Raw genomic sequence first — 12239 nt, 5'->3', positions numbered from 1 at the left:
ACGTTTTTATGTGTCAAATTTTTTTAGCAAATAACACAGGGGCTTGTACCCAGGTGTAGTTTCCCATGGCTGTTGCACGTACATGTGTCAGTAGGTGTACAGCTGTTGTATGCATCCGTGTATGTGTGTGTGTGTGTGTGTGTGTGTGTGTGTGTCTCCTCAGCAGCTGTTGCTTGTAGCTGTGTGGTTCCTAGAAGCTGTTGTATTTTCATGTGGGTGACTTAATCCTGAGAAGCTGTAGCCTCTGTGTGTGTACGATTTCCCAGCAGCTGTTGTTTGCGTGTATTCCCGGGAAGCTGTTGTGTGTTGTGTGTAGCTCCCGAGCAGCTGTTGTGGGGAATTGTGTCTGTGTGTGTGTTTGTGCGTGTGTGTGCAGTTCCCAGCAGCTGTTGCATGCGTGTGCTCATGTCTCCGGTGGAGGCCCACCCCTTTCCGCCTGCACCGGAGCAGTGGCTGTGCAGGCGAGGAGAGCTCGGAACTGGCTCCATGGGAGAGGGTCCTTTGCCTGTCAGAGCCTTCCCAGCCGGGAGAAGCAGTGCCGCCGGCTCTGGTCCCTGAGCCCTAGCAGCCGAGCCTGTGGCGAATTAATCACTCGCGTTTTAAATGCCAATACAGCCCTTTCTGCCTTCTTCCCCCAGTGATGCGGATGCGGCGAAGGCAGCAAATCCTCCGGCTGTGCGTGCCCTCCCTGGACTGCTGCTCCATCCCCGCCTGTCGTGCTCGCGCGTGTGCATGGCTGGGAGCGCTGCCTAGGTGCGGCCGGGAATGAGCCAGCTGCGGGGCAGGGAACGCTACAGCTCCGAGGGGTGACACCAGTGGGGGACACCCCCCGCACAAACACATCTGCAGGGCTGCAAGTTGCTCGAGGACCGGGGTCTTTTGTGCCTCCACTTCGTCTCTGTCATGCCCCGTATGGAAGCTGGGAGCAGTCACCCCTCCAGAAGCAGGTACGTGTATATGTGTGCGTGTGTGACACGTTTTTGTGTGCAGTCCTTGTGCTGCTGCCTCGCGTGTCCTCGGCTCCCGGCTGCCGGCCGTGCTGCCTCTCGGAGAAGCAGCTGAGATTGGAAAGGGGGGAGAAGGGTAGGATGCATGGATTGCCCTTTTCCTCCAGCTTGTGCACGCACTCCCTGGGGGTTGGATGCCTCTGATTCGAGGATGAAGGCGAGGGGTGAGTGCAAAGGAGATGGGGAAGTGGCCCAGGGTGTGTGTGTCTGGGGGTGGCGGGGGGGGGAGATTATGCCTACATGGGGTGATGGGAGGGAGGGAGAGAGGCTTGGAGACGGGTCTCCCTTTCACCGTGTGTGTGTATATGTGTGTGTGCGTGTGTGTGTGTGTGTGTGTGTGTGTGTGTGTGTGTGTGTGTGTGTGTGTGTGTGCTCTGTTTAGGATTGGGATGCTGAATAGGTTCAGGGCTTGCTGCACACAGCTGGGTTTGACCTGTCTGCATCTATTTGGACCTTGCAAAAGGAGGTGATATATGTATGTATATGTACGTGTGTCTGTGAATATAGATATGTGTGAATAGATGTGAATTTATGATCTGTGTGAGTTCATGTGTGTATCCATGTATAGGTGTAGCTATAGGTGTGCGTATATACCCCCCACACACATGCACACATGTGCATCTTCAGACAGACAGACAGTCCTCTCTGTGTATCGCCTGCAGTTATGGGACAGAGAAGGAGTCAGTCTCATCCCTCAGCCCCCTGCTCCCTGTCTCTCTGTAAACTTTGCAGGGGAGCCTCTGCGGACAGTGGTTGGTCTGTGTCTGTGTGTCTGTCTGTTGTGTGGAGTGTGGATATTCGCCTGGTTTGCATGCAAGGGAGTGAGTAAATCTCTCCTCTGCTCTTACACTGCTCTGCTGGGAGACTGGCTGGCTGCAGAAAAGTCATTGCGTGGTGTCTGTCGGGTGTGTGAATGTGTCTGTGCTGGTGGTGGGAGCCAGGTATTTATGTAGGGGCCCAGGACAGCTACTCCAATGCATATGTAAGTGTATATGTATTGCCTGCAGGGTGTCTGCATGCCCGTTTATTCCACCAGAGAAAGCATGCCCACATTTTTATTCATAAGGATCTTCCTGCTTTGGGGCATGGGATGGGGGGGAGGAGAAGCTGAATGAATGAATGGGAGCAAAAGGAGGGGGAAGAAGGAGTGATGGGGGGTGGGGGAGAGAGACGAACAGGCGCATCCTATTCTCATCCCAGGACAGGCAGGAGTGCACAGCTGCCACTGCTCCCATTCCAGAGCTTGGATCTGGCTGGGGAAAGGCAGCATAAATCAGCTAATACTGCAGGAGGCAGCACATTCAGGAGCTGCTGTGCGTAATGCCCTCTCGCGTGTGTGTGCTGGTGTGCCCCAGCCCTGCACCGTGCACGCAGCACACGCGTGCGTGTCCCGTGTCCGAGTGTGCACAGAGCCGGGCTGGCTGTGCACAGACACCAAACAGCCTCCCCAGTGTCCAGGCAACAAACAGGGTGTCTGTGATGGGGAGGGAGAGCATCGCTCCTGTGCTGCGGGCAAATACAGCTGGCACAGGTCCTTTGGCACCCACTCTGCGCTCACACGAGCACGGTAGGTGCAAACAAAAGGGGTGCACAGGATGCAGGCCGGACTTAGGAACTGCTCCCCTTCCTTTCCCCTGAAGGCTGCAGAGCAGGACCCTCCTCCCCACTCTGGAGGCACAGAGGTATGAACCAAGCTGTGGAGCAGGGAGAGCATTGCTGAGATTGGAGCGGGGTACAGATGATGTAGGGAGTGGAGGGGGGCCCCATGCCACTGGAGGGGCCTGGGGACTGGGGAGCCTGGCTGCATTGCATGCTGTGAGCCAAGGAATTTGTCATGCACGGAGAGTGGGAGGGAGTGGGAGTGTGTGTAATGTGGGGGAGCTGGGGTGGAGGGGGAGGAAGGAGGCTGTGCTGGGGTATGAGGGAATTTCTGGTGAGCCCTACCTCCCCACACCCCCCCTTCCGGGTCCCCACACATCCCGTCACTCCTGGGTCCCAAGAAGCGCAGCCTGACAGCATCGCTAATGTAATATTCAAAGGAAGCTTCATTTGCATGGAACATGCATTATTAATATATTTAAATACAGCCCCCCTCTCGCCTCCCTGCTCTGTGCAGACCGTACCAGCAGCAGTGAGGAAGCTGCAGGGAGTGGAAGGGTGCCGATGCAGTGCCAGGGGTGAGAAGCAGACACTTTAATCCCACTGATTTCCCCAACCTACCAACCTTCCCCCCACCCCCAACCCCTTCCCCACCTGCCACCCTCCTCCCGCCTTTCTTTTCCCTGGGGGGAGATTGGCTTTCAGGGCACCCATCCCACAAAGCATGCAGATTTGTCGGCATGAAGCAAACTGCCTTCATTGCTCTTCCCCCATCAAAAACTATGACACCAAGGGAAGAACTGTGCATGCATGGCCTTTCCCACTCTGCCCCAGCTCCAGGCAAAGTGGGTATTTGGGAATGTGCCGTCTGATCCGCTGCACTGGTGCAAAGCTACGCTGTGGAGCAGAAGCCACTCGGAGGATAGGGCGGACATTTGGGGAAGGGGGGCATACAGGGGTGGAGGTTTTGCTGGGGGGCAGCTTGCAGTTAAAATGGGAAAGGTAACAACTGCAGGGAAGGCAGAGGGAGGGAAGCATAGCTGTGATGATGTCCGCGGTGTTTGTTCTTACCTGGGTCATGTCAGAAGCCAGATGCAGCTCCAGGCAGAGTGCAGCTGCCTCATCTGACCCTGTTGAAGAGTGGTGAAAAGCTCTGCCCACCTGGGAAAAAAGCTACTGGTCATATCAGGGCCTGTTGAAACCACCCAGTGCTCTTATCAGCTGTGTCAGAAAATATCAGCATATTTGCTGAGGAGAGAGACCTGGCTGCTCTCTCCTTCATCCTAAATATTGTGGGGTTTTTTTTCCCTTGGTCTTCTGTAAGAATGGACCTGGGCTAAGCTGTTTCTTTTATTAGTGTGAGGGAGGGCAGAGAACATGTAGGGAACACCTCTGTCCTCACACTCTTGTGAGCTCATGAGGGCTGCCTTGCCCTGGTAAAGGGATGTGATGTCCCAAAAAACACTTGCAGCGCTTGCCCATGCCTGTGCACCAGAGCAGACAGCAGCAGCTTAGGTGCAGAGCAAATGTGTTCCAGCAAAATATCCCCTTTTCTGGGAACAGAGGTGGTTTTGCTTTTCTCCTTCATGGAGGAGCAGAGCTGTCCTGAGCAGTGAGGGATCCCAGGCTGCTGGCAGCTATGGGGAAAGCTGGAGTTTGCCTGGTAGCTCTGCAGGTTCTGCTGGTGAGGATTGCCCAGACTGGAGTTACAGCAGGTGCTTGAGCAATTCCAAAGGAGCAGAGAGCTCTGCGTCCCCCAGTGCCTTTCCATGTGGGAAGAGGGTGAGGGAGGACATGGAGCGAGCTACTGAAGGAGAGGCAAGCTGCAGGCATGGGAGCCACCTCTTTTGCCAGGGTAGTGGGGCACTGAAATCCTTTCTGTGGTCTGGAAAGGGAGAATGCAGAACTCAGGGAGCAGACCACGGGGTTCTGACCCCCCTCCAGCCCTTTCTCTTTGCTGGGTCAGGATGAGTTTCTCACAGCTGTGAACCAGATGAGTGCTGTATTTAAATCCTCAGATGAGTCAAGCTTGACACTATGGAGGTGACAATGACTGTGGCACTGCTGTTGTGTTTGCTTCAGTGGTGAGCTGGTCTGGCAGCAGTTACAGCCCCACTTTAGCAGCACTGCATTTGTGCCCTGACTTTCCTGTGCTCCCCAGCTGGTGCTGGTTTCGTGCCTTGCTTTGCCCTGACCTCCTCTTTAAGGGTTGACTGGGTAGTTCAGGGGTACATAGCCATTGCCTGAGATGAACTGGTTTCTCACCAAATAATTTTCTGTCACTGAGGAGAAATGACCTCATTTTCTCAATATTCATAAGCCAAGAGGAAACCCAGTTCCAGCTGACCAGCTGAGGTACAGAAGGAGGGAAGGGCAGTTGTCACTCTTTCCGTGACATTTTAAGAGGTGGCAAACAAGCTACCAGGAGTCAGGTTGAGGTGAGTGACTTGATGGGTTTTGTCCCTAGATGTTGCCACTTGCAGGGAGTCCTTAAAGGTCTCCAGGCATCACTGGTGTGGGGAGTCTCAGTGGCTACATGGTGCCCTACAGCACGGCATCAGATGCCATGGAGATAGGCATGGGATCAAATCCCCACAAGTGAGTCTGTTCTGCTGTTGGAGGTGAAGCTCATTCTGTGCTGACCTGACTGATGTGCTGGGGCTGTTCTTTCTTGTCTGCAATCACCCTGGGGAGCGCATCTCCAGCTTTTTCAGCCCTTTAGTACAGAATTTCTTCCCAGGTGATGCTCTGGGGAGCTGATGGTGCAGTATGAATTTCACAGAAATGAGAAGATGTGTCTGGGGGCCAAGAATTTGTGTTCTCTATACATTGACACTCACAAAATGTTAGTATCTGTCTGGTTTAGGTAAGCTGTAGGGGAAAGACTGTTTGCAAGAAACTATGGGTGCTTTTGACTCCTTTGGATGTCTGATAGCAGAGAGATGGAGGAAATACTTCCTTGTGAGGAAGGATCATCAGTAGCATGACTCAGGGAGGGGAGGTCACAGAGTAGGAGGCAGGATCCCTAGCTCTGCCACAAGTGCCCTGTAGAGAGTCCCTTTCTTCCCCTCTGTGGTCCTCAGCTTTCACCTCACTTCTGATTAGCTTTGGTGACAATGTAATCACTATGGAAGGGTCTGTAGATATGAAGACTGGCTCAGTATGATGCATGTGCTACCAGTTGCCTTAAGGCAAGGTGTCATATGTTTGTCTTCATTCTTTCCATGGCTCATAGGCTCAATCTGCAGACCAGATGGGTCAGAGCTGCCTGTGTATTTTTAGGCTACTATAAGGACTCCATGAGCTGCTATCTCTCCTCTGGCAGCATTGGTTTATGCATGAGAACATGTATGTTTGTGAGCAGGGAGAGCACCATTTTCTGCTTTTTCTGCTAGACTTTGTCCTGTCCTCTTGTGTGCACCGGTTACCTGTGCATGCCCAAAGTCTCCGTACACATGGCTGTCATTCCTGCCTTGTGGCATTATGCCTGTGTGTGTGTTCCTGTGTGCACTCGTGTGTGATGCAGGTCACTGGGGGTTTATTTGTGGAGTGAACACGTGTTTGTGTGTGTGTGCATATGCACCTTTTCCATATCCAGGATCTGATGTCTCTTCTTGAGGTGTGTGACTATGTAAGAGTTTGTAGTCGTGTCCCCTGCTCAGCTGCAGGACATCTGTTCCACCTGTCCATGTGTCTTCTTCTCCCCACCTCTCACGAACCTTCTTCCTCCTCTCTCTGGGGAGATAGCCTTGAGTTGTATTAGCTGGTGCCACCTGTATGAAGTGAGACAGCTTTCCTGACATCCAGAAACTCAAGGACACCCAGAAACATCAAGCCTTGAAGCACTGGGGAGATTGAATTCATGTTACGTCCAAGGCCTTAGTAAGATCAGTCTGGAAAACCTAGCATGCAGACCTGGGTGCTGTGCTAGCTGAAGGAAGGTGATAAATAGGAGGGAGTTCAGAGAAGAGCAATAAAAATTATGAAAGAGCTGAAGATACTTATTTATGAGGAGAGATTAAAAGAACAAAATATGTAGAGCTTGACTAAACGATGATATGTAACAGTTTGTGTGTATTGAGAGCTGTAAACACCAAGGAAAGGAGGAGATTGTTTAAAGTGGCAAAAAATGGGCAAAGTGAGAGGTATGGATGAAGTTGAGCAAAGAGGAGAATACTTGTCTCTTGAGGATACATGCAAGCTTCCTGCTGTGAGTCCTCAAGCTGTCTATGAAATAGTGTGGCAGGTTCATGGAGATGCAGCTGCTGGCAGCAAGGAAACATGGTGGTGGGAAGGGGTAGAGGGAACAGGCTACACTCGGCCCTTGGTGGAAGTGGAGTGAGCTGCAAGGCCTCCTCTTTATATGCAGCACTGCCAGGGAAATTCTGTGAGATGTTTGATTGTCTTTCACCTTTTATTGATTCCCTGTCTCGTGGCTGGGAAGAACCCACAGACAGTGCTGTTGAGGGAGCAGAGAGGTGATACAGGAGGAATAAGTAAACAGAGTCTGATGGAGGTGGAGGACATTATTCCCCCCACCCTCTCTGGCTGGAAAGGTAGTCTAGGAAGCAATCTCCCAGGAAGTGGCTGTAAGTGAAAAGGGGCTTTTCCACAACATCTTTCTAGGACACTACAAACTGAACCTCCCAAAGCAAGGGGTTGATAGTGGGGTCAGGAGGATCAGACTTCCCTCCTCTGAATTCCTAGTCACAGATGGCCCAGAATTGGGACAACAAGGTCAGAAGGATTAATACCCCTCCCTTTTTTCCTCATTGCAGTCATAGGCCAGGAAAATTGAGCGAGATCATAATAAAAGGATTAGTGTGGAGAGCCTGCCATGAATAGTGTGATAGACAGGTCAGGGAAATGGAAGGGAATTCAAGGGGGTTGGACCTGTTACAGATGGTCTATTTAAAGAGTTCTGTGTTTATCAACACAGGGAAAGGGGATTTGGTCTTAGAAAAGTCTGGAAATAGGCATTGAGGGAGCTAGGGCTCAAGCAGAGATTTTATTCTCAACAAGGATCCATACTGGAATGACTGGTTGAAATGACACCTGACATCCTTCCAGCTTTTGGTCAGGGGGAAAAAAAAATCTTTCTTGGAATGAGCTATGTCGTTTGCTGCCTTGTCCATCCATCTCCAAAATGATCTGATGCACCAAAATATTACTGTTACTCAGAGCTACTCTTCCTCATGACTTCTGGGTCAGCCTAGCTATGGAAAGCCATAGGAATACAAAAAGGACCTTACCAAGCCAGGTCTGTGATCCTTCCAGTGCAGTATCTCCAGCTGCAGCAGAAAAAAGGAATAGCATATAGGCAGGACAACTGTGTAGTAGCACTTCCTCTGAACACCCTTTCAGCCTCAGCATATTTGAAGGACCCATTGCTGGAAGATCTGTTGTGCACTTTTAGTTCTCAGTGGATTTATTTCCTCCCTGAATTTGTCCTGCCGATTTTTGAGGTCAGATAAGTTTTAGCATCCTCAGAATCTCACAGTAGGAAGTGGTGCAGCACACACATGCAGTTTGTCTTGAACCTGTAACTTTCTGGTTTCATTTCCTGACCCTTGATCTTTGAGTGGGAAGAGGCTGTTAACACCTCTTTCCTCTGCCCTTCCTTTGTCATGTGTGGTGTTATAGACCTGCCTCATTTCATGGTCTCTGTTGTCTCTTTTCCTGTATCCCTTCACCTTTCATCTCTCTGCATCTATCTGCTGCCTCCTTCTTGGCTACGGTGGTGTAGCTTTTAGCAGCAGGACATGGGGCATTGCTGGGTGGGAAGTGACATCACAGCAATGAACTGCACCAGGTCCACTCATGTGAAAATGTTTCAGTCAGCTGCAGTGCCCATACATGGTACAGGAGGAGCTGAACAAGCTGGGCAAAAATTCTGAAACCAGCTGAAGGTGCCTTGGTCATCAAGATAGAAGTGGGCAGGCTCTGGGGAAGCTTGAAAAAGAGGAAGGGGATCTTCCATGATTTTCCCAGGCACAGAAGTGAGGCTGACAGGTTGGTAGTTCCCAGAGTTCTCCTTTCTACCTTTTTAAAGATGGGTACAGTGCTTCCCTTCTCCCTTTACCTGGAACTTCATTTTACTGCCATGACTTTTTAGATATCATGAAGGGTGGCTTGGCAACTACACTGGGACAATTCTCTCAGGGATGCATATTGTCAGGGCCCATAGACTTATGTATGTTCAGGTTCTTTGGGTGCCCATGAACCTGAACTTGGAGTGGGAAGCACTTTGCTCTCCAAGTCCCCATCCTCCTGTCCATCCACTTAAGAGAAGTGGGAAGAAATGTTGTTATTGAAGACTGAGACAAAAAATTTTGTTGAGTACTTTAGCCTTTTCCTCATCCATTGTTAACAGTTTTCCAGCATTTTTTATGAGATGTGTGCACCTTCTTTAAGCTTCCTTTTCTGGTTAACATACCTGTAAAAGAAGAATGAAAATGAAGCATCAGCCATCTTGTGAGTGATCCAACCTATTCTTCAAAAAGAATAGGTTCAGGAGGGGGAAACAGGCTCATGCCAGGGACCAAAGGGCCCTTGTGGGGTGAACAAATGTTGGAGGGTACAGGGAAAGAAGGCACTGTCACTAGTCCTTATGACATTATGACATTCCTACAGAGGAAAATTGTTCTGAGTAACCTTTGAGTCAAGGGCTGTAGGGGACTGGGGTGGGTGGTAGGAAATCTGTTTAGATGCTGCCAGATGTGATGTGGGCCAGGGCAAGCAGCAGGGAGAGTGAGAGACAGCACTGTCAGGAAGAGAAGGAGATGAGCTGAGAGGTCTGCTGTGAAGGGAGGGTGAAGGGGTGGAGGAAGAAAAGTCTGAACAACTTCGTAAGCAGAGATAGTGATGACAATCTCTTTAGCAGCACTTGTGCCTTGGGATTTCAGTCAGGTACCCCACTGGATGCTTCTGGCAGGGCAAGGAGCTCATCTCCAGCCCCAGCACCCTGTCCCCAGCCTGGTCACACCACAGAGAGTACAGCTGCCTCGGTCTTCCTTACAGACCAGGAAAGTGGTGAGACATTGTATAACATCATGAATGCACAAAGAATTTCTGCCATTAGTCAAGTATGGAGATGGCAAGGGAGAAGTAATTTTTCTTCCTCCCCTCTCATTTTCTGTTCTTTCTTTCATTTTGTCTCCTCCCCCATGCTGATTGTAACCTCCCCTCCCTGTCTGCTCACCTAGTGCTAGCTACATCCTGTGTCTCTGTTTGTTTCCCTTTAATCCACGCAATGGATCAGTGACAGACCCCCACTGCAATTTTTTAAATCGTAGCCCTTTATCTTGAATTGAGCAAGGTCAGGGGAAGCTTCTTAGGGCATCTTTGTATTTTTCTATCTCTGCCTCAGAGCAACTTAAAGGATGGCTCAACAGGATTAGTAGAAAGCACAAGATTGGACAAATGGATTTGGCAGGGGCTGGCTGGTGGGCCTGGGGGAGTGGGAACTTGCTGTGCTGGAAAGTGGAAAAGCTGGGCTCTGCTCGGGGCCTCTGCTGCACCTCTGGGCATGTGAAGGCAGCTGGGCTGATGCTGAGTGCAGCCCTGGGAGAGAGCCCAGCCTGAGGCACTGCTCCTCGCTAAGCAAGGGTACTTAGCACTGGCCGAGTGCTCCAGGGCCCAGGCACAGGGATATCACTCTGTGCTCCAGGGATCGTTGTTCTCAGCGCAAGCCCTGCTGCAAAGCCCGGAGGGACACACTGGGCACAGCAGAGCCATGCTGGAACAGCATGGGTCAGATCTCAGGGACAAGCCGGACTCAGGAGGCCATTCCGTGCACTTGTGGGTCCCTGAGACATGCTTCTCTCTTTGCTTCCATCCTGCTGGGTGCTGCTGGAAGCAAATTAGCAGTCCAGAGGTCCTGTCATTAGGCTCTGCTTCCTTGGCTTAGCTGCTTCTGCTTCTCTCCTCCCCTGTTTTGCCTTATGATTTTGCAAGTGCTTGTATTAGAAGAAAGTGTCAGGCTTGCAGTTTCTCCTGGCTGATACTCAGTGTATCCCTGACCCTTTGCTGCCCCAGCCCCTCGCTGCTGCTGGCAGCACCAGTCCTCCCCTTCTCTACTCAAACCCATGCTGGCTCTGCCTGGCCTGGGAGAGGGTCTGCCCCAGACTGACCCTTCACCTGTAATGACCATTATCTTTTGAGCAGCCACCTGTGCAGCCAGTCACCAGCCGGTGTCAGAAGGGACCTGTCCCTTCCCCACCACGTTGTCAATCTGCACCAAGCTGGAACCCCCATCATTTATTCTCTGGTCCCTCAAACGACTGCTTCTCTCCTTCAGCTGAAGGCCCTCTGTCCTGTCCTGTATTCCCAGTGCACTGGGGCTCAGTGGTCAGAAAGGAGACTCACAAGGAGTGTTTTGCACAGCTGCAGCTGGTTCCTGCAGCCTGCTCCCCTCAGACAGACATCCCCTCCCTGCCCATGGTGTTTGAACTGTACACCCATGGTCTTATCCTGTGTGCACGCACATGGCATCATGAATTCAATGTGCAGGGCTGCAGAGATACCTTGGCCTTGCTTTGCCAAGCCTCCCAGAAACATGGGGTGGCCAAGGACATGATTGCTCCTTCCTGGTGCAAGGATTTGCCTCACAGGACTTGCCACACTGTGGTCTTCCCACTGTCAGCCCCTCATCTCCCAGGCAGATGAAGGGTCACTCCGGGATCTCATTTCCTCCCCATCATCCTCCTGCAGCAGCCTGGCTGTATGCTCCAGGGTTTGTCTTTGGTCTGGGGCACCCCAGCCTTTCACATGTGCTGCTCATGGGGGAAGCTCATGCTGTTTCTGCACAGAAGAGGATTTGCATGCATGGTGGGGGAGAGACAGCCTGTTTATTCTTAATGCTCCATATTATCTCCATTAATAATGCCACCTCTGCCTCACATGCTAATTAAGGCTCAAGATTGTTAATGTAATAGGGAATTTGGGCAGAGACCACACAAGACTGGCTGGATTAAGTTAACCTTATGGACTGTTAATGGATCTCCTGGAGGGGCATTTCAGCCTAATGAGAATCCAGCTTGAATGGTAATCAGGGGCTCGCTCTCTGCATGCCTGGTGGGGCCTGGAAGGCTGGCAGGGCTGCAGGGCAGAATGTGGGAAAAGCATCGACAGGAGCTGCTCATGAAGCTGAGCAGGGAAGAGAAGGATGCAAGGCTGGAGGGAAAGACCTCAGAGTGAGGGAAGAATTGGAGTAGCAATGCTGTGGTGCTGCACAGGGGAGAGCCCGCAGCAGGTGCTGAGGCTGGTTCTGTGCTTTTCACGGAGGACATTTAAATATTAGCACAGAGGGCTATTTTCCTGGTTGTGATTGCCAACAGTGAAAAGGTCACCCAAACTGTCTAAGCCATGAGCAGGGCTCCTCTGTAGGGAAAAAATATCTGGCAAATATTGTCCTGCCTCCTGGAGACCTGCGCTGTGGGTCATGACTGCTGCTAGGCAGTGGATCAGACAGCCAGACTTTCCCAGTCTGTCGTCTTGTACGGTGTGGAGAAAACATCAGAGAGGGGATTTGGTACGGAACACTCTCATGTGTAAAGTGAAAGGCTGAGTTCAGAAGAAAACTGGCGACAAAGGGTTCAAAATGGAGATGAGGCTTTCAGTGCATGGGATTGA

The 12239-nt window shown here is 51.3% G+C and overlaps 1 long non-coding RNA gene across 1 annotated transcript in view; it reads left to right on the top strand.

Moving 5' to 3' along the window:
- The first annotated feature begins 429 nt into the window (after positions 1-429).
- The window catches only part of LOC134418050 (uncharacterized), a 49637-nt gene continuing 37827 nt past the window's right edge, over positions 430-12239 (top strand). The window contains exon 1 of the long non-coding RNA XR_010027665.1: positions 430-947. This is a non-coding gene — a long non-coding RNA (uncharacterized LOC134418050). The remainder of the gene's footprint in view (positions 948-12239) is intronic.

Source organism: Melospiza melodia, chromosome 4, assembly GCF_035770615.1.
Source record: "Melospiza melodia melodia isolate bMelMel2 chromosome 4, bMelMel2.pri, whole genome shotgun sequence".
Taxonomy (NCBI): domain Eukaryota; kingdom Metazoa; phylum Chordata; class Aves; order Passeriformes; family Passerellidae; genus Melospiza; species Melospiza melodia.
This window is presented reverse-complemented; position numbering and strand designations above follow the sequence as displayed.